Here is a 22,415-nt window from a genome sequence, read left to right as displayed (position 1 = left end):
AGCAGATATGCTTCACAACTGGAGGGAAAATTTGAATCTTTTAAGATTTAACAGGTTTCCTGTTGCTTTGCCCATCATTTGTGGGAAGTGCTAAAAGGAAGAATAGATTAGGGTCATTCTTCTCTCCCCAACCAGTTCATGTTGAGGCTCCTCAAGGATCAGGCAGTCTGAAATCATCTTCTCTTCTCTTCCCATGTCTTCTTCCCAGATGATTGGCCTAACTTCTCCTAAAGGATTATCTTTATGCTGCTGTCTCCCAAAGGCATGATTTTATTGAGATCTTTCCACTGAGAAATAAATCAACAGGTCCAAGTTCTATAGAGACTCCATTCTAGAGTGTGTTGGTTGTTGGTGTTTTAGTCAGCTTTTTTGCTGCTATGACACTATGACAAAAAAAAAAAAAAACATGACAAGAACAATTTAAACAAATAACCCAATCAATAAATGTGCCAAGAACCTGAACAGAACCTGAGCTATCAGAAGAGGATATACAATCAAACAACAAATATATGAAAAATGTTCATCATCTCTAGCAATTAGAGAAATGGAAATCAAAATCACTCTAAGATATCATCTCACTCCAGTCAGAATGGCAGCTATTATGAAGACAAACAACAATAAGTGTTGGTGAGGATGTGGGGATAAAGGTACACTCCATTGCTGGTGGGACTGCAAATTGGTGCAGCCAATATGGAAAGCAGTATGGAGATTCCTTGGAAGACTGGGAATGGAACCACCATTTGATCCAGCTATGCTTCTCGGTCTATACTCAAAGGACTTAAAAACAGCATACTACAGGGACACAGCTACATCATTGTTTATAGCAGCACAATTCACAATAGCTAAACTGTGGAACCAACTTAGAAGCCCTTCAATAGAGGAATGGATAAAACAAATGTGGCATATTGCTCAGCAATAAAAGAGAATGAAGTCATGGCATTTGCAGGTAAATGAATGGCATTGGAGAAGATAATGCTAAGTGAAGTTAGCCAATCACACACACACACAAAAAAAAAACAAATGCTGAATGTTTTCTCTGATATAAGGTGACTGACTCATAGTGGAGTAGGGAAAGGGAACATGGGAGGAATAGACGAACTCTAGATAGGGCAGAGGGGTGGAGGGGAAGTGAGGGGGCAAGGGGTTAGCAATGATGGTGGAATGTGATGGACATCATTATCCAAAGTACATGTATGAAGACATGAATTGATATGAACACACTTTATATATAAACAGAGATATGAAAAATTATGATCTATATGTGTAATAAGAATAGCAATGCATTTCTGCTGTCATTTATTTAAAAAATAAAATCAAACAAAAAATTAAATAAATAAACATAAAGGAGAAAAAGTTGATTTGGAGGCTCACAATTTCAAAGATCTCAATCCATAGATAGCCAGTTCCATCCCTCAGGGCTTGAGGTGAGGGTAGAACATCATGGCAGAAAAGTGTGCTGGAGGGAACCAGTTCATATGATGATCAGAAAGCACACAGAGAGAGAGACTGCACTCACCAGATACCAAATATATACTCCAAGGCACACCCCCAATGACCAACCTCCTCCAGCCACACTCTACCAGCCTTAGGCTACCATTCAATTAATCCCATCCTCTGAGCCTTCTTGAATTGTCTCACACATGAGCTTTTGGGGGACACCTCACCTCTAATCCATAACAGTTGGAAGGAAGGCTGATATGGATAATGATGGGGGTCACTGAAAATTTTTTTACCCAATTCTTTTCATTTCCCAGAGGAGGAATCTGAGACCTATAGTGGTTCAGGGATTATGTCTGCTTGGTACTTTCAGACCACCATCGGTTACATTTGTTAGAAACACTGCAAAATTAACATGTCCCCGACATTTCTTCAGTTTCTCCCCAACCAGTTCTCTCCTCCCCAGCTTTTCCTTTGGCATTAAATGGCACCATGATTTCCCCAGTAAGCCAGAAAGTAGGAGATCAGACTTCATTTATCAGTTTCATTAGTAAATTTCTCAGCAAGTCCTACCAGTTCTCCTTCTAAAGTGTGTCTTAAGTTTGTCCACTTCTCTCAGTGGCCACCCTCTCTACCTTGTCCAAGCCACTATCATCAACTACTTTGACCACTTGTCTCACCTTGCCCCAATTTTTTCACTAAAAACCTGCAATAGTAATGGTTATGGTTTGAATGTGTTTCCCATATGTTATGTTAATCCCCAATTATATGCTAATGGTAGTTAGAGGTGGGACTTTTAGGAAGTAACTAATATTAGATAGGGTCATAATGTTGGAACCCCCATAATAGTATTGGCAGCTTTATGAAAAAAGGAAGAGAGACTAGGGTGGACAAGCTTGCTCTGTCTCACCACGTGATGCCCTCTGTTGTGCTATGATACAGCAAAAAGACCTTCACCAGACGCTGGTGCCATGTGCTAAACTTCCAAGTCTCTAGAACTGTGAGATAAATAAACCTCAATTCTTTACATATTACCCAGTCTGAAGTATTTTGTAATTGTAACAAAAAACTCTAAGACAGGGACCACCTTAGAATGTAACTTGGAACCCCAAAAGACCTAAGTTTACAGTACCTTTAAGACACAGAATAGCATAAGTGATGGTGACTTGGCAGAGCCAAGGGGACCCTAAGGTGGCAGAGAACCGACAACAAGGAGCTGATGGAGTGCAGTTATTGCCAAGCAAGTCACCGGCTATCCTGTGCCAGAGTGACGAGCAGGAGGTGATATCTGCCTGCTAGTGGCATGCTATTGAAGACACATTTTCCTTTCTGCTCAGTAAAGGATGTAGTGAGACTGTGGCAACCTGGCTCTCAGGTCAGTGGCATGCTGGCCTGGTCTATAATGTCACCATGAGCATCCATCCAACTTGTTTGGTTTGGACCAGCAGGTGGGGGTGGACTGAGGTGCTGTGTATGGTTCTGCAGGGATGGAGAAATGGCAATGGAAGTCAGAAATCAAACAGGGGTTCTATTGCAGGGGTTCAGGACAGGGTAGAGGTAGACCAAGTTCATGGCCATGGCCCTGGGAAGATACAGGGGTGGGATTCCTGGAAAAACTGAAACTCCCCTTCTCCCACCAGGTCATTTTGGCTTTGTACCTGAGGGGCTGATGTGATTTAGGATGTCCCTTGAAATGTCCCTTCCTCCTTTTGCTCTTACTCAGGGGATGCTTCTGGGTTGCTGCTGAGAGCTGGTGGTCTTCAGTGAGCATTTACAAACCTTGGGAAGAGGATCTCGCCATCCCTGTTTCAGCAAGGAGCCTGCTGTTCATCAGATTTCTCCCTGCAGAACAGGACAGTGATGAGGGCAGGACCTGACCCCCGTAGCTGCCCTGGACCAAGCTCCTACCATATGCTGGACAGTCAGCCAAAGGATGCACAAGGTATGTGCTTCTGACCTGGTGCTCCTGGAGGAATCTCAGGGCAGTGCCATGTTGGCCTGGTCTATAATGTCACCATGAGCATCCATGTGGGGCATTGCTGGGCCTTTCTCAGCTTATAGCACACAAGCCTGCACTGAGCTCAACAAACCTTGCCTATGGCCTCAGGGAAGGTCAGTTCAAAAACAAGTCTGTTTAAGCACATGCTTCCTCTGTACATCGTTTATTTCATGTATTTCCTTTGGAATTAGAATCCAAAAAAAGGACATTTCTGGGTGTTTTAGTCAGCTTTTTTTGCTACTTTTGCTTCAGGATCTAACATGAACAATTGCAGAAGAGAAACAGTCTATTTGAGGGCTTACAGTTTCAGAGGTCTCAGTCCATAGAAGGCCGACTCCATTCCTTGGGGCTCAAGGTGAAGCTGAGCATCACAGCCAAAGAGTGTGGCAGAGGGAAGCAGCTCACATGATGATCAGAAAGCAGAGAGAGAGAGGTCTCCATTTGTCAGATACAAATATATACCCTAAAGCCACACTGCCAATTGCCATCTCCTCCAGCCACACCCCACCACTTCAGTTACCACTCAGTTAATCCCTATCGGGGATAAATTCACTGACCGGGTTAAGAGTCTCATAACCCAATCATTTCTCCTCTGAACTTTCTTGCATTGTCTCACACATGAGCTTTTAGGGGATGCCTTACATCCAAACCATAACACTGGGTTTCTGTTTCATTCATTTTTTAGTTTAACATTTTGAACATTTCGATTGATAATCGATCTTTGAAGCTGTTGAATCTGGAATTTGTGCTATTACACTATCAAAGAGCAAGGGATTCCTTTGCAGGATAAGGAGCCCCATTTTCTTTCCCCTTCCTGCTTGACCAACATCAGACTCAGGAACAGAGAATGGGGGCAGTCAATGTGGTGTAGGAACTGAGCAGCTGGAGCTGGAAGCTGAGTGAGGCCCTGAGAAGTGGCAGGTGTCGTGCTGGGTTGGTCTGGCCCAGGGCCTGCAGATCCACTCCAGTGGGCTGGACACTGAGGCTGTTAGTAAAACGATGGCCGCAGCAGGCCTGGGTCAGGAATGCCCACCTCCAACCCTCTAGGGATCCATTGTGTTTTGGTGTCTTTAAGCCCACATGACAAGTTTCACAATCCCAAGATCAGTTGTCACCCTCTTTGGAAAGGAAGATTTAGAACAGGGGTTGGGATGGGTGGTTAGAAGGTTGCCTGTGACGGGGGCCCTGTGCTTATGGCAGGGGACACTTTCCAGGTGTACCGAGGATCCATTGTGAGAGGTAGTGAGGCTGCCTGTTTCATTCTGGGGAGAAGAGACTCACTCCTGAGCCTACCTGGCCTGTCTGGGACATGGGTAGCCTTGGGGATAAACTAACTCAGGCCTAAACTTCACTAGAAGTTTTGTAGGCTGCAGCTAGGGGACAACTAGGTCCTGATGGTCTGTGCTTAGGCTACTCCACCAGTCATGTGATGGAAGGGGAGGGAGCTGCTCATCTGCCGCCATGGAGCCACTATGAGGGTACACCAAGAGTTGATTGTTTTTTTTTTTTTTTATTGGTTGTTCAAAACATTACAAAGCTCATGACATATCATCTTCCATACATTTGATTCAAGTGGGTTATGAACTCCCATTTTTTACCCCAAATACAAGTTGCAGAATCACATCGGTTACTCATCCACATTTTTACATAATACCATATTAATGACTGTTGTATTCTGCTACCTTTCCTATCCCCTACTATCCCCCCTCCCCTTCCCTCTCTACCCCATCTGCTGTTGTTTAATTCTCTCCCTTGTTTTTTTTCCCCTTTCCCCTCACAAACTCTGTGGCATCTATACACAATGGAGTATTACGCAGCACAAAAAAAAATGACAAAATCATGGATTTTGCAGGGAAATGGATGGCATTAGAGCAGATTATGCTAAGTGAAGCTAGCCAATCCTTAAAAAACAAATGCCAAATGTCTTCTTTGATATAAAGAGAGCAACTAAGATCAGAACAGGGAAGAAGAGCATGAGGAAAAGATTAACATTAAACAGAGACGAGTGGGGGGAGAGAAAGGGAGAGAGAAGGGAAACTATGGAAATGGAAGGAGACCCTCATTGTTACACAAAATTGCATATAAGAGTTGATTGTTTTGAATGATATGTGGAAAGAGTTCATGTGACTCACTGGATTGAAAACTTGAAAAATAAAGACCACAGTTTATTTCATTGTCTGTGCCTCTGAGCTCTCAGCAATTCCTCGGTCCCCTCCTCTTCGTGTGGAATGGGAAACCCAGCTCCCAGCACACCTGGGCTCTGGGTAGATGTGATGAAGTTCCCTGTGTGTGCTGGGATGGAGAATGGTGAAGAATCAAGGTACAATTCTCAGCCTCAAAAACCTATTATTTTAGAACATTTTATTGTGTGGCAGCAGAGTCCACTCAAGGTGACCAGAGTGGGATGGACTGCAGGGGAAGACTTCACAGAGGGGAGGCACTGTATGGAGCTTGGGTATCTGAGCTCCAGATAAGTGTGTTGCTCACCTGGCCATAAGTCCCATGAGAGGAGTAACAGTTTGTGCACATTACATCCCTGTGCCCCACATATCCTTGGTACACAGCAGGTGTTATTAAATCTTCATGAGTGTAAGGAGCGTGTTGCTGGACCCTCAGAAGTGAAGAGTTAGGAAAGCTTCAGTGGGGAGCAGGCCAGCTGGCAGACTGACATATCCAGCTCAGTTTTAGATCCTGGAACTGTAAAGAACTTTGATGGTTCATCTAAGCCTTTCTCCATCCGTCTCTGCATGGAAAAGATGAAGAAAGAGCCAGCAAGATGTAGGATCTTGTCAATTGATGGCAGCCTGGCTGCCTCTCACAATGGATCCTCAGTACACCTGGAAAGTGTTCCCTGCTGATGGGGAAGAGGCCTAGCCTACAGTGCAAGTCCACCATACCAGTGCATTGGCTTTTACATGCTCAGTTTTGGCCTTCACCTTACAGCAAAAGGGAGAGAAATGTGCAGAAAAGAGAGTTGTACAAGGTCCCACATATTTGGTTCAGGGCCATTTCTGTGCAGCTCCCTTTGCGAGAGCTAGTGGTTGGCAGCTTCATTAAAGAGGGCTGGGATGGCCCACGGGTTTGAATGAGATATCAGAATCTCATTTAGCCAATTTCATTGCATCTGCAGTACTGTAATTAAGGTATCTCAAAAGGGTCATCTTTCATCCTTGTCTTCCAAGCTGATAGAGAAGGTCCTGGAACTTCTTGGCATCCTTTATCAGCTTTGGATAAAATATTCGATTGAGTCTGTGGGCTTGCCAGGCGGGACACTGCCAGGAACCGCTTCTTCTGCTAGCTGATGTGGCATGGCAGACTCACTCTGAACCTTTCTCAGGAAGGTGTAATGGGGCAGGTGTGGGCCTTCAGAGTCAAGGGTAAATGTCCTCGCCATTCTCAGGGCAAAATCCAGGGCATCATGTTGAGTGGTCCCAGTAGTGTGCAGGTCTGGGATTCCTGGGATGGGCCTGGTTAGCATCTGGTCGAAAGAGAAATGGAGCCTGGGCACTGTTTTGTATCTCTGCATCCTCTCTGATCTCAGCCTGAGGGGACCACCACAGGTGGGCTCTGTCTCTGGCTGCATAGTCATTGGTGACTGTACCTTTTTAAACCTGTTTCCTTTTCTGCAAAACAGAGACACTCATGTTACTCACTGGCTGGGATTGGCATAATACGATATGGGGTGACACAGGTAGAGCTGTAGGCACCCCACCTGTCAAAACTCAGAAGCACTCTATCATGATGTGGCTGATGAGAGGAGCCCAGAAGGTTTGAATTAGCTTTAAAGAATGCTGTGACTTTGGGAGCTGTTTTTGGAAGGGCCGATTGGCTCCCAGATGGGAGAGTGAGGAGGATTTCACATAGGGTTCAGAAAAGTTCCATCTGCCTACCAGGCCCTCTGAAGGGGTAGACCCTTGGTGGTCTGGCATGAATGGGTGCAACCTACCCAATAGGAGAGACAACAACTGGCTGGCCTCCAAATTCTGAAAGAGAAAACATGGCAGAGCCAGCTCCCTCTCTCTCACTCTCTGCCTCCTGTTCATACCTACTCCCCTCCCTGCTTCTAATATTATGACTCTTATTGGCATGTGTTCTTGTAAACTGCATCCCTGTTTAACAAGCAAGCCTTTGTTATTTACCAACATGATGTTGCAATCCATGCCCTCCCATTTCTGTTTGGCTTGCAAAGTGTCTACCTGGACCCTCATATCTTTGTACCACAGCATAACTGGGCCACACAGTGAAACATACTCTCCCCAGGGAGTAGTCCCCTGCCTGCCCTGAGACACAAGATAACATGTCAGTAGGGATATAAGTCTGCAGCAAAATTAATAGCTGGTCATAGGGCATGTGTGGGCTTAATGACCTAACTGCCTCCTGGTTGTTGGTGGAAGTCTGTCTTCGATTTTCCACCAATCCTTACAATCTATTTGTTCACCTGTGTCCCCACACTAGGCATTTCCTACTCTCCAGTGTTTGCCAGTCTCTGGGGACAAAGACCTACCTAAGTCCTAAAACTCCAAGTTCATGTTCTTTGCTGAGCCTCTTTCAGGGAACTGTCTTTCTCCTGTGGATGTATAGGACTTACTAGGAGAGCCCTGATTTTGGTTGTTTGTGGGTTTTAGACCCAGTCAACTGGGAGACAGTATTCACAGTCTGTCAACTGTCCATGGTGTCAGGTTCTCAATAGAAATCCTTAATGTTCAATAAAATAATGTGTGTCCACCTCCCTGCTTCATTACTGCTTAGTACCTGGCCTGGGATACCTGGAGAAGCTGTTTCACTGACTTGTATGTTCTTGTTGGAAATAAAAACAAGGAGACTCATGAGCTAGCAACAAAGGGTATTTTTCAACTGGGACCCCAGGGAAAGTAGGGAGGAACTGGTTGGCTTGGGGACCTTTTGTGCATTAGTGATGGGCAGGCTGCATCCCACTGGTGACACTGAATATGAGGATTTCTGATTCAGCAGACATATTACCTCATTCAGGTAAAATGGGTTGACTCAGATGAGCATGAACATATAGGTAAGGCTTTAATGGGGGTGTTTACATTAATGAGAAAAGGAACACCCTGAATAGGAGAAACAGATGTCTCTTTTGAAATCTAACAAATTTGAGATATTTGCCTTTGTTCAAAAGTTTGTGAAAAACCCATGCATTTATAATACACATGTCAGTTATATATATGAGTGAACAAATGTGAATACCCTTTGGAAACCAACCAATCACTTTTATCCATAGTACCATTGAGATTATTGCAGGTACCCACTACTTCTGGTTGAAGCCCATGAGTTCCACTCTTTCTTTTCTTTTTCATCATTGAACTTTGCCAGGTGGTTCCATTGTATCATAGTTTGTTGCAACAATGAAGCATTTATTATCTTACCATTTCACAAAGAGAATTCCATTATTAGTATCATATCTAATCATATGACCTTGTTTTTCATCACTGTTGTCATTTCAGATAATACCTGTGTGGCCTGTTTTGCCTTTTCCAGCCAGTGGGTTGGAATCCAGTCTTCCGAAGGGATGTCAACACGTCATAACTGGTGAATAGTGGATTCTCTGCCACCTCAAGCATTTGGAGAACTGCCTTACTCCCACACTAAAGATCATGGTGAGACCTTTCTTGAGCACTTTCTCCACAATCCAACACGAGGAGCAACACATTAGAGTTTGCCAGGCAGCAGTGTGACACACTGCACATTACTAAGCAATATACATGGTCCTGGTATTCTGTTTAAAGGACAGTTGTTTTCAAACATCAGTAATTTGAAATATAGCACATTAGTTAAAATAAAATGGCAGCCTACTTCTAGAAAATAATTTCAGGAATGCATTTCTTATACCAGTTATGTACATAATAGTGTTCCACTGAACATTTAGTAAAAGTAACTTTTGCAGTAAAGTTTATGCTATTTTCACAAAGAATTTTTAAATATTTCAAATGATTTCATCATTCACCAATGACCTTTCTCAAAAGAATACCACTCTAAGAAAAATAATCTACTTCAAAGGTAACCATAAGTGGTCTATTTGTTGCTCAGTTTAATGTATAGGACACCTCTAAAAACTAATACACAGGACAGCTGACATAATGGGTTAATATTAACCACTACTTATCTTGAGGGGTTTATCCCAGTACAACTGGTGGAGTTTAAGTGTGCACAAACTCCTCCCCGATCAACAAATAAGAAATCTAATGCCCTTCTTGTTTCACAATATTAATGTCGTTACCTTTTATAACAGGTAGGTGAAGCTGTTTGTTATGGTTTAGATATCAGGGATCCCCCAAAAGTTCATATTCGAGACAATGCAAGAAGGTTCACAGGTGACATGATTGGGTTATGAGTGTTTTGACATAATCAGTGAATTATTCCTTTGCTAGGATTAACTAGGACTGACTGTAGGCAGGTAGGTTATGGCTGGAGGAGGTGGTTCACTGGGGTGTGCCTTGGGAGTACATATTTTGTCCTTGATAAATGGAGCTGTCTCTTCTTCCTGGATGTCATGTCCTGAGACGCTTTCCTCCATCACACCCTTCCACCCTGATGTTCTGCCTCTCTTTGGGCTCTGACTTAATATAGGAGACTGTCTATGGACTGAGACCTATAAAACCATCAGTGCCAAATAAAAGCTTCCTCCTCTAAAATTGTTCTTGTCAGCTTGTTTGGTCACAGAGATGGAAAATCTGACTAAAACACTATTCCAGGGAACAAGAGATGTGACTGCCCCTATGACTCCTACAAGAATTTATCCTCTAGCATGCTTATGCCAGTGTGTCCTGAGGCCCTTGTTTTCTTATAGATTGTCATTTATGCCAGGACAACATGTCAAAAAAGAAACCAGTCCCCTCCAAAGTGTTGGTTACCAATGCATACCAAATTTAAGACCCATCTTAAAGCCCTGTTTATGTATCTTATGTATCTGGGAGGAATCTAGAAGTGACCCACATATCCAGCTATAGCTCTAGGGAAGATATGTTCATTGAATTCAGAATTAAAACCCTGCAGGATGCTGGGAAGTGAGGAGCAATTTGGTGACAGAAGACCCTGAGGATCAATATATATTATTAGGGTCTGTTTAGTTATTAATATCTTCATTTCCTTCTAGATAGCAGCATGAAGTACTAGAAATCCGTATGTGGAATTGCTGTGGATGTTTCAAGATTTTTTTTTCTTATTTTAACTGTAAGGTATGAATAAAAATGATGAGTTTTGCTTTGGGGCAGAAGTGTGAGTGGGGAGAGCATTTGCTTCTATGGCATCATAGCAACTGACTATTGCAGTCCCTGCTTTTATAGTACCTTTTTAAATAAAACTGCTTCCACCTGTGAATCATTTAGCCACAGGGTTATCAAGAGGCATATCTGTTGGGTTTAACTGGCTATAAAGTTTGTTCAATAATCTCCACACATTGGTCTTTTAAAGGGGCCAAGTCTGGGAATAGGGTAGCTAGATTTAAAGTTTGAAATATCTGCAAATGTTTGATGTCAGGAATGTCTCACAGGAGGGACTGATATTTTGTTAGTCTTCCTCCTATGAACTAGTGATGTCCCTTGACTTCTAAAACTGACTGAACTTGGTGGGAGGACTGGACCTCCACGTTGTCCCAAGGTTAATTGGGAGGCCTCCTTGACGACCAACAGAGTCGTGATCATTACTTTTAAACAATTTGGTAACCCCTGACCCACAGGATCTAGCTGCTTGGAGAAATGAGTAACTGGTCTTAGGATGGGCCCCCACTTTTGCGATTTAGACCCCTAAAGTTAAAACCATGTGACATTTCTTTTACCCATATGATAGCACATTTGTCTTTGGTTATACTTTCCTATTGGGCATTCAAGACTGAGTAGATAGTGCATTCCTACTGTTAAGGTCAGTCAAGGCACCTCTAGTGTTACTTTTTAGGATATTTAGATAAATGTGAATTAGATTTTATCTCTTAGTAATATATTTGAATGCAGACTCAGGAAGAAGCCCATGTTTTTACTTTTTAATATGTAATACTTTCTACTACTTTTTATATACAACAATTTATGAAAACACATTTAAGAGACCCAAATATATTGTCTTTTATACACTTTAAGAAGCCAAGAATATTTGAATTTATAATACTAATAGATGCTTCAACATTTTAACTTACAGATGACTCAGCTGTTTTACCTCTGTCATATAGTTTGCAGAATTTAAATTATATGGTGTTTTTACAAATATTTATGTTACTTACATTTAATGCATTTTTAATAGGGTTGGCACACCCAACCCCTTGTAGATTACCCATGAAAATCAAGATATTAGTTATTTTAGGCTGGGGATGTGGCTCAAGCGGTATTGTGCTCACCTGGCATGCATGTGGCCCGGGTTCGATCCTCAGCACCACATACAAACAAAGATGTTGTGTCCGCCGAGAACTAAAAAAAATAAAAATATTAAAATTCTCCCTCTCTCTCTCTCTCTCTCTGTCTCTCTCTTTCTCACTCTCTCTTTAAAAAAAAAAGATATCAGTTATTTCAAGTTGCCTTTTTGTCAGAGAAAACACTAAGAGTTATCATACCTAAAATACAGAAAACAATAACCATTGCATTCGTCAAACATCCAACAAAGATAAATATAGCTTTCGCTGGCCAGCCACCTAGGCAAAAATGTGTGCTAACAATTTGGAAATATCTTTATTTTTAGTACAAGCAGAGATTCAGAAGAGAGAAAATCACCAAAAACCTGTAGGTGATCCCTGTAATTGCAAGTTGATGACTATTTTTAAATTGTTTAAAATAAATGCTTTAAAGTGGCATGTCTATCATCTGCTGTGCCAAACGTGACTCATGGCTCCTTCGATGTGAAAACAATCTGGGTTCCTGGATCCCTATGGGCATTTGGATCTTGTTATTTCATGAAGGAATTATTTTCAGTGAGAACATTGCCTTCCCAAGTGGGGACAATCAGGGTATTCCCATTGCCAGTGTGGCCATAGGAGTCTGACTTGCATATTTTTGTAGTCTTTTTTTGTATTCTGACAGAGGGCCATAAAGGCCTGCAAGTAAGGGGTTTCTGTCCATTTTCTTTGTCTTTTGCAGTAGAGATCTAGTTGTAAATGATGTTGAAACAAAGAGGCCATCCCTCATGGCCATCAAGTGCATACAAAGGCCAAGCAATGTTGCAAAAAATATATATTTTTTTTCTTTAGATCATTTAGTTTGAATTTTTTTTCCAAATATCTAATAATAGATACCCTAGTGTTTCCTGTATCTGAGACCTCTGTAAATTTGGTGTCCCACAATGAGCATTCCTATGGGGGTGTCTATCCCTGGAACAAGTGTCCATAAAAATGGAGTGGTAACATTCATTCTACAGGCTCTGATTAAAGAAATGTCACATTAAGGCAACAGCATCCTGTGACAGCAGGGGCTGGGCCCCAGAGGGATCTATTCAGGGTCTTAGGTTTGAATGAAATCAATCAAATTCCCCATCTAGACATTAAAACCATGATTTTATAGTGGCTTTATATTTTAGAGATCTCTTTAAACTTTTACACTGGTCCCTCTGAGAGCCTTGCACATCAGGAAGCAGATACAGGGAGCTACAGTGAGTGCTATGGGCAGGCAGAGGGGAGGACACAGGGAAAGACTTTATCTTCTGCTTGGACATTGTGCTGTTCTGTTGCCATCATCGAGCTGTGCATCTTTCTCAGTGTTTGCAGTGACTTCCATGACTTGCTTGGAAAGTGGACCCATGATGTCTGTCATGACAACTTATTGGCAGAAATCTTTGTTCTTGTGCTAAAGATTTAGCAAAAAACTACCAAGTGTCTCTACACTTCCACTCAACAGGAGAAGAGGCCAAATTTTGTTGTTCAGTCTCCTTATCTGAGTGTGGTGGGTTCCCTGCTCTCCTGATTTCTGAGAAGCAGTGGAACCCATCAGATCATCTGCTGCCTAAGTTGGACAGCAGCTCCCACCTCCACCAGCACCACACTGCAGAGAGGGATGAGGTGGGACCAGGCAGAGGCAGGTTCCAGAGCGGCTGCCAGGCCCCTACAGGCACCTTGAACTTTGTGGTGATACTGAAGCTCCAAGTTAGGCCAGACCTTATGGATGGCTAGCCCAGGCCCGCTGAGCTCCTCTGTTCTGACTGCCATGGGGTAGGCTGGGGCTGTCCCATTTTTGCAAAAAAGGAAGCAAATGCAGAAACTCTCAAGAGCTTCAGTGATTCACACAAGGCTCCATGAGAAAAAACCTGGATTGAGACCTAGGTCTTGAGGGTAGGCCTCTTGTTATTGCCCTCCATAGCATGATGAAGAGCAGTGGGAAAGAGGCTGGAATGCTTGGAAGCTGGGAGAAATAATCTCTACTCTGAGAGGTCCTTTCTTATAGCCACCCCAATAAGGCACTGTCTCCTCATGGCACACCCAACCCTTTTGTCTGCCAACACTCTGGGTCTCAGATTCCCCAGGGAGGAGAGATGGTTGCCTTCCCAGTTGGAGGGTTAGGGCATGGGACAAGTGCACAGATGCTCAGAAGGTAATCACTATCGTGATTATGAGGGACACCTGGGCCAGAGGCAGGCACCATCTGCCATCTTTAGATGTCCTTCCCACAGTCTCCATGCTGGACCACAAAGTCCTCTTGGCTCCTCCTTCTTCCATCTTTCATTGTCACTGTATTGAATCATTGCTGCCACCAACTCTCCTTGGGGTCCCCAGAGCTGCTCAACTGACTCTAGGAGGAGTATCAGTGAGTCCTGGGCTTTCTTCTGAGGAAGAGCTCCACCAGGGAACCAGGGAGATACTTCATCACCCCTCTCCCAGCCCCTTCTTCCTGCCAAACTGCATGCTGACCTAGTGACCCAGGCAGCCATCTGGCTCTGCCACAGGTAGATCTTCAGAGGTCCTTGTCGGCAGATGACAGGGCTGCCTCTGCCACCCTGCTTCTGCTGCCAGGCCTGAGTCTGGCACATGCAAGGCCTCTCTCCACCTGGCCTGGCCTTCCCTGGCAACCTCAGGTTTCCTTTCCAATAGCTTCCAGTTTTGTTTTGTTTTTATGTCACTAAGAGTGGGGTGGGGCCCACGGCTAAGGCTCCTGGCACTGGGGCAGGCCTGGAGGAAACCCACTCACAACCTGTGGTGATAGATGATAAAGGTTGAGAAAGGCCCTGTGAACACCGACCCGACCCACTTCATGGGAAAACTGTCCTCTTCCTCACTGCTGGGTTGCCTTCCCCCAGGAACCTGTCCTCCTGCAACTTGGCCTGCATCTTCTTTCTGGCTCCAGTGCTCCTGGAACAAATCATGAGAGAAACCATGAGGTAAGTTTGGGCCCATCCCATGTAACCAGATTATATGGTTCAGGTCTCTTCAAATCCTTTGTGGGGAGGGCTAGGAAAAGAAGGAAGAAACGAACAAGGGAACTAAATAAGTAGTTAAACTCTTTTTGAGAAATGTTAGCTAACACCAATAGTCAGTGGGCCAACACTAGAACGACCACCCTCGCAAGAAGCCTGTGAAGTGTCTTTGCCACATAAGTAGGCCACAGGCGGGACTATGGGACCAAGAGATGTGCACATGGGAGCCTCCTTCCTTAGAGAGTTGTTAGGAAGACATAAAAGCTCAATATTTTTCATCTCCATTAGGACTGATATTCTGCATAGAAAACCCAATCTTGACTTTGCTTTGGGTTGCATACCAAACTACAGTGCAGTCTGCTCTGAAAACACAGTGTGCTGCTCAGAGAGGAGAGCCAAGGCAGCACTGTGAGAGCCAGGCCTGTTTCTCTGCACCCCTGGACCTCCACAGGCCCCTGTCCACTCTCTATGAACTGCTTCACCTCCGGGGTTTGTCCAGTCAGTGAATGCCTGCTTGTGCTAGGCTCAGTGCTGAGCTCAGGTGAACAACAAGGGCACAGCCCCTGCACCCTGCACCCCTGCAGCTGCACTCTAGCCATGCCTCAGCTTCCTTGGTGGGTCAGGGATGTGGAACCTGCCATGTTGGAACCCACCCCCGTCTTCTTGTGGCAGCCTTGCTACTGCTTCAGAGGTGATTCTCAAACTCGCCTGCTCCAGGCTGTGTTCACCAAATCTCTGCTGTCACCTCCTTTAACAGGGACATTTCTCGCAGTCTTTTGCTACTCATCACCCTTTTAGACCCTGTTCTTGAGACCCCCAAGTGCCTCTTTGACTCCATCTAGAAAAGTTTTGCATCCCATCCTTATTCTCTAAGATCCAGTCACATGACTCATCATCTTGCTGGCTACTCTGTGGACTCCATGTGGGCAGATTGGTCTTGAATCATCTTGGTGTGTCCACTTCATGTGTGCCAGGGACAGTGTTGGATAGTGAATGCACAGCAACTGAGCATGTGAGGGTACAGCCAGCTGCTGGAGGAAGTGCATCTTTCAGCTGTTGGTGGCACTGTTCGGTGTCCCACAGGCTTCTTACTCAAATGGCTGTTACCTCAGGATGGTTGAGTGTCCGTGTCTGTTTCTCCCACTGCATAGTGAGCTCTGCAAATATCAGCACAGCACCTGGCAAGAAGTGGGCTTAGTGTGTAGCTGTGTAATCTGTCACACTATCTGCTCCTCTGTACCTAGCACCTGTCATGGCATCTGGTACACAGCAGGCAGTCAGTGGACACTGAAGTGAGTTGACTGGATCCTTTCCATACCTGTTGTCACTACACACACAGTGACAGGCTTTAGAATGTCACTCATGTTTTCTCTCTTGGACTGCCCTCAAAAAGACAGAAGCTAGATCTTTTGGGGGGGGGGGTTCGGTACCAGGAAATGAACTCAGGGGCACTCAACCACTGAACCACATCCCCAGCCCTATATTGTATTTTCTTTAGAGACAGAGTCTCAAGGAGTTGCTTAGTGCCTTGCTTTTGCTCAGGCTGACTTTGGAATTGGAGTTCACCAGCCCCAGCTTCCCGAGCCGCTAGGATTATAAGCATGTGCCACATGCCCAGCCTTGCCATATCTTTCTTTTTTAAAAAATTTTTTTATTTGCTTTTTATTTATATATGACAGCAGAATGCATTACAATTCTTATTACATATATAGGGCACAATTTTTCATATCTCTGCTTGTATACATAGTATATTCACACCAATTTGTGTCTTCATACCTGTACTTTGGATAATAATGATCATCACATTCCACCATCATTGATAACCCCGTGCCCCCTCCATTCCCCTCCAACCCTTTGCCCTACCTAGAGTTTGTCTATTCCTCCCATGCTCCTGCTCCCTATCCCCTATGAATCAGCCTCCTTATATCAAAGAAAACATTCGGCATTTGCTTTTTGGGGATTGGCTAACTTCACTTAGTATTATCTTCTCTAACTCCATCCATTTACCTGCAAATGCCATGATTTTATTCTCTTTTATTGCTTTGTAATATTCCATTGTGTATATATGCCACATTTTTTAATCCAATCATCTATTGAAGGGCACCTAGTTTTGTTCCACAATTTAGCTATTCTGAATTGTGCTGCTATAAACATTGATGTGGCTGTGTCCCTGTAGTATGCTGTTTTTAAGTCCTTTGGGTATAGACTAAGGAGAAGGATAGCTGGGTCAAATGGTGGTTCCATTCCCAGTTTTTCAAGGAATCTCCACACTGCTTTCCATATTGGCTGCACCAATTTGAGTCCCACCAGCAATGTCTGAGTGTACATTTCCCCAATATCCTTGCCAACACTTATTGTTGTTTGTATGTATAATAGCTGCCATTCTGGCTGGAGTGAGATGAAATCTTGGAGTGGTTTTGATTTGAATCTCTTTAATTGCTAGTGACTATGAACTTTTTTTCATGTATTTGTTGATTGATTGTATATCATCTTCTGAGAAGTGTCTTTTCAGTTCCTTGGCCAATTTATTGTTTGGGTTATTTGTTTATTTTGGTGCTTAGCTTTTTGAGTTCTTTATATACCCTAGAGATTAGTGCTCTATATGATGTTCGAGGGGTAAAGATTTGCTCCCAAGATGTAGACTCTCTATTCACCTTACAGATTGTTTCTTTTGCTGAGAAGAAACTTTTTAGTTTGAGTTCATCCTATTTATGATTGTAATTTGGACAACCTTTGCTTAGGTGATTTTGCCTTATAGAGTATATTAAAAGTTGTATATTTTCCTGGAAAGATGAAAGACAGTTCTCCTAGCTGTAGAATTCTAACTAAATTTGTTCTGATTTTAATTAACTATAAATATTACTTTCCATGACATGTACTATATGTTTTAAAGTACTTTCATTCTCAGAATATCAGGTGAAGAATATTTGAGCAATGTCAGTATAGAAGGGGTGAGTGATAATTTTGGACTGGCATTAAGTTTTATAGGTTGTTTATTTGATCAACAAATGTCTACTGAGTGCTTATTATGAGCAAAGCACAATTCTCCAGGCTCTATGGAAGAAACAAAAATACCCAGATCTACTAAGCAAACACTTGTTTAGCATTTACCAAGGGCAGGCTCTGTGCTAGTAGAGAAAGAAAGCCTGGTGACAGGGAAGGCCCCAGCCCCATAGGAGCTCTCAGTGCCCTCAGTGGGAAGAGCTCACATTTTTGGTTATGAGCTGTGTGCCTGAGACAGAGTGGAGGGGGCAGAGGGAGGTAAGGGCAGAGCCTTTCACAGATGAACACTGCTCCAAGTTAGTTATCTATTGCTATGTGTCAGTTTACCCCGAAACCTGGCTGCTGAGAACAAGTTTCAGTCAGCTGGCTCCAAAGCAGAAACATCACCACAGAAGGGCATGGCAGAGGACCGCTGCTGAGTCATGGCTGCCAGGAAGCAGAAAGAGAGAGGAAGGAGCAGCAGGGGACAAGAAACACCTTCCAGGGCTCACCCCAGTGACCTACTTCCTCCAGCCAAGTCCCCCCACCTCCAGGAGCTCTTTCAGCTGTGGATGGATTAATCCATTGAGGAGATGAGAGCCCTCATGATTCAGTCACTTTCCAAAAGCCCCACCTCTCAACATTGCTGCACTGGGGACAAGCCTTCAGCACAAGGGATTTTGGGACATTCCAGATCCAAACCATAACAAGCAATGAACATGTTCTCCCCCACAGGAATAGGGGGTGGCTTAGCTGGCTGATTCTGCCCCAGGATCTTTCATGAGGCTGCAGTCATTTAAGCCCTCCCTTGAGTGGTGTGGGCAGGCCTTCACTGCCCACTGACTGGCCTCTCCATAGGATTGTCTGAGAGTCCTCAAGACACTGAAACTGGTTCCACCCAGAGTGAATGACCCACTTGCAAAGCAAGGGATAGGTCACAGAGTCCTTTATAACCTGATCTGGAACATGATGTAATCACTTCTACCATATGCTAAATGGTATTGGTCACACTGACCACCTTGGTAAAGTGGGGTGGAGATTACACAAAGGTGAGACAGATTCCAGGAGATGAGAATCACTGAGCATTTACCAAGGGCAGGTTTTGAGCTAGTAGAGAAAGAAAGCCTGGTGACAGGGAAGGCCCAGCCCCATAGGAGCTCTCAGTGCCCTCAGTGGGAAAAGGACACATTTTTGGTTATGAGCTGTGTGCCTGAGAGTTCTCAAAGTGACCTGGACAGAGTGCTAGTAGAGAAAGAAAGTGGTCCTCTGGCTTTCACACCCTCCTCTCACTGAGGACAGAAGAAAATGCAGATGGGCTCACCATGTGTGCTACAGCCACCGCCCAGGTGATAGAGCTGACCACATCCCTGGGCAGTGCTCATTTAGATGACTGCAGGAGCCTTGCCAAGGCTCCCTGGATAACTCATAATTGAGATGGCTTACAGACCTAAGTTCACTACCTGAGATTCATAGTGTTACAATACATAGTGAGTAATATAATACCTAAAGTAACTCAATGTGTCAATCTGATATTAATCTCATAATTGATACACTTACATCTAACATATTAACATAGTAAATTGAAATTTGAGAGTGTTAAAAACCAGTGAGCCCCAGCCACTTCTCGGTATTTATCCAAGTGAATTAAAATTTCTATAGCAGTACATGCATACCCACATTTATAGCACCACCATTCACAATAGCCAAGTTATGGAACCAGCCTAGGTGTCCATCAGCAGATGAATGGATGAAGAAAATACCATGTATATATACACAATGGAGCTTTATTCAGCCATAAAGAACAAAATTATGGCATTTTCAGGGAAATGGATGGAACTTGAGAGCATTATATTGAGTGAAATAAGCCAGACTCAGAAAATGAAGGGTCATATGTTTTCTCTCATATGTGGAAGCTAGAGAGGGAAAGAGTGGGGAGGGGAGGGGAGCTGAAATCTCACGAAAATAGAGGGGAGACCACTGGAGTAGAGGAAGGGCATCAGGGGAAGGTCAGGGAGGGCAAGAGGAGATACTAGGGAACAAAATTGACCAAATTATGTTGTTATATTGTGTGCATGGACACATGGTTAACAACGAATACCATGTGCCAATAAAAAAAAGAAGGTGAGATATTTTCAGATAATTGAAATTTAAATTGTGAAGTTTACATGGCTTTGGAGCTAGTCATGTATTACAGCCTATTGGGTGATATACCTGGCTATTATAAAAGAACTAATAACTGAATTTAACATTTTTATTTCAGGTGTGCTTTGATTGTGTTGGGCAAGCATAATCAGTCATGCTGGTCACTTGGTGTTTGCTTGGGTTTCATCTGTAACTGAATCTTCCCTCACTGGGTGGGAGAGAATCCACTATTACCTGGGGTCCTTCCCCTTTATGTTTGCTTTGGCATCACATAAAATGATCGGCTAATTGTAAGTAGTGGAGGTTGAAATCTTAGATCCCTAAGTAAACAGGGAAGATGAGTTATTTCTATTCAGGCACTATCCACAGTAGAGAGAGCTCATCAGAGATGAGAGGCGGTGATGTGAAGGACAGAGTCAGAGAGGAGGTTTTGAGTGGCGTTTCCTTCCCTTCAGCATCATCTTATAAGTGAGCACAAATTCACAGTCATGGGAGAAGGTGGTTCAGGTATTGTGGGCTCCTCCTACACCCCATGCAAGGTGGAGAACTCATGTAAATGGTGAGGAAATGTGTTCATTAGCTTTTTGTCATGTGGTGACCAAAATACCCAACAAGAACCCTCAGAGGAGGAAAAGTTTATTTTGGCTCATGGTTTCAGAGGTTTCAGTCCCTGGTCTGCTGACTCCATTGCTCTGGGCCCAAGGTGAAGGGGCACAGTATGGTAGAAGGGTGTAGCAGAGAAAAGTGCCTTAGCTCATGGCAGCCAGGGACCAGAGAATGCACAAAATATAAACTCTAAATATATTCCCCCCGTGACCTAATTCCTCCACCACACCCTACCTGCCTACAGTAGAGCAATCCTTTCAAATTATTAATCAACAGGTGAGGTTATACCTCTTCTATTCTAATCATTAACCCTCTAAACATTCCTGCATTGCATAACATGAGTTTTTGGGGGACACCTCACATCTAAATCCTAACAGAAGCCTTCCTTGTATCAGGGCATTACTTCCCACATAATTCTCCAGCTCTGGCTCCCAAGGACACTAATAGTGCAAAGCTTCAGTAAACGATTTCTGTTTGATTTTCAGTGGAATTTCAAATGCTTATAACGTCAAGGTCTGTTTACCTGAGGACATGGGCTACACAGGTGCCTCTGGCCAGCGAGTCACCTTCCACTTCTCACACCATGGCAGTAGCCTCTTGGGGCCTTTGTCTGCACAAGAGAAAGTCACCACCTCTGACCAGACGGCCCATAGTGGGAGGTGGAAAGGGCCTCTCTGTGAAATAAAATTAAAATAATAAATAACAAAATGATCCATCTCTCCTCCAGGCATCCAAGATGGTGAAAGGAAAGAAGGTCAAGGGGAAGAAGGTGGCCCAAGCCCCAGCCACGGTCAAGAAGCAGGGAGCCAAGAAGGTGGTGAATCCACCATTCAGGAAGAGGCTGAAGAACAGACCAGAGACCAAGCAGGAGAGGAACCAGAGGCCGTTGGCCAGGGCTCAGAAGAAGGCTGCTGGCAAAGGGGTTGTCCCCATGAACAGAACACAGATCCTTTGAGCAGGAGCCAACACCGACACCACCTTAGTGGAGAACAGGAAGGCTAAGCTGGGGGTGACTGGACATGATGTGTATCCCATCGAGCTGGTTGTCTTCCTGCCTACCCTGTGTTGCAAGATGGGAGTTTCTTACTGCATCATCAAGGAGAAGGCCAGGCTGAGACATCTGGTCCACAGGAAGACCTGCACCACTGTTGCCCTCACACAGGTTAACTTGGAAGACAAAGGAGTTCTGGGCTAAGTTGGTGGAAGCTATTGGAACCAACTACAATGACAGATACGCTGAGATTCATCTCCACTGGGGAGGCAATGTACTGGGTCCAAAATCCGTGGCTCCCATTGCCAAGTCTGAAAAGGCAAAGGCTAAAGAACTCTCCACTAAACTGGAATAAATGTCCACTGTTGGGCTTCTGTACATAAGAATAATTGGCCTTCATCCAGTGTCTTGGGCTGAAGGCAGTAAACTTTTTTGGAACAGTAGCAAGCACATACCCCATAGTGTGAGAGCTCTAGAGACTCATTGTGTAACTTTCATGAAAAGGCTATAGATAGCAGTAAAATACTCGGAAACCAAGCCAGGATTTTGTGATTGATCAGTCACTGCCTTATTTAAAGTAATGATAAATGTGAGTCTATAAAGCTTTTATTTATGCCGAAAATACAAGATCCAATAAAGTCAGGCTCTGGAATAAAAAATTAATTAATTAATTAGTTAAAAAATAAAAAGGATCCCCAGCCAGGCGTAGGATGTGGAACAAGCAAGGCCTACATATCACCTGCCATACCCCTTGGTACCCACCTCGGTAGGGTCCATTGAGTAGCCATGGCTCAAATCTCTAATGTTGTTGCCTCCTCCACCCAGTTCACCTATTTTCCTGCCACTTTTTTTTTTCTTAGGAAGAAATCAGTGCAGCAAACTATTTGGAATTGTGGCAAGCAGTTTTGCTTTATTTTA

General features: G+C 43.9%; 1 pseudogene; it reads left to right on the top strand.

The window, feature by feature from the left end:
- Positions 1-216: 216 nt before the first annotated feature.
- On the top strand, positions 217-22,034 carry LOC124108922 (large ribosomal subunit protein eL8-like; annotated as a pseudogene).
- The last annotated feature ends 381 nt before the right edge of the window (positions 22,035-22,415 follow it).

The sequence above is a fragment of the Marmota monax genome, unplaced genomic scaffold (assembly GCF_021218885.2).
Source record: "Marmota monax isolate L192 unplaced genomic scaffold, Marmota_monax_Labrador192_F-V1.1 WCK01_AAM20220418_F8-fsc00103, whole genome shotgun sequence".
In the NCBI taxonomy this organism is placed as follows: Eukaryota; Metazoa; Chordata; class Mammalia; order Rodentia; family Sciuridae; genus Marmota; species Marmota monax.
Note: the sequence above shows the minus strand (reverse complement) of the source record. Positions and strands in the feature narration are given on the sequence as shown.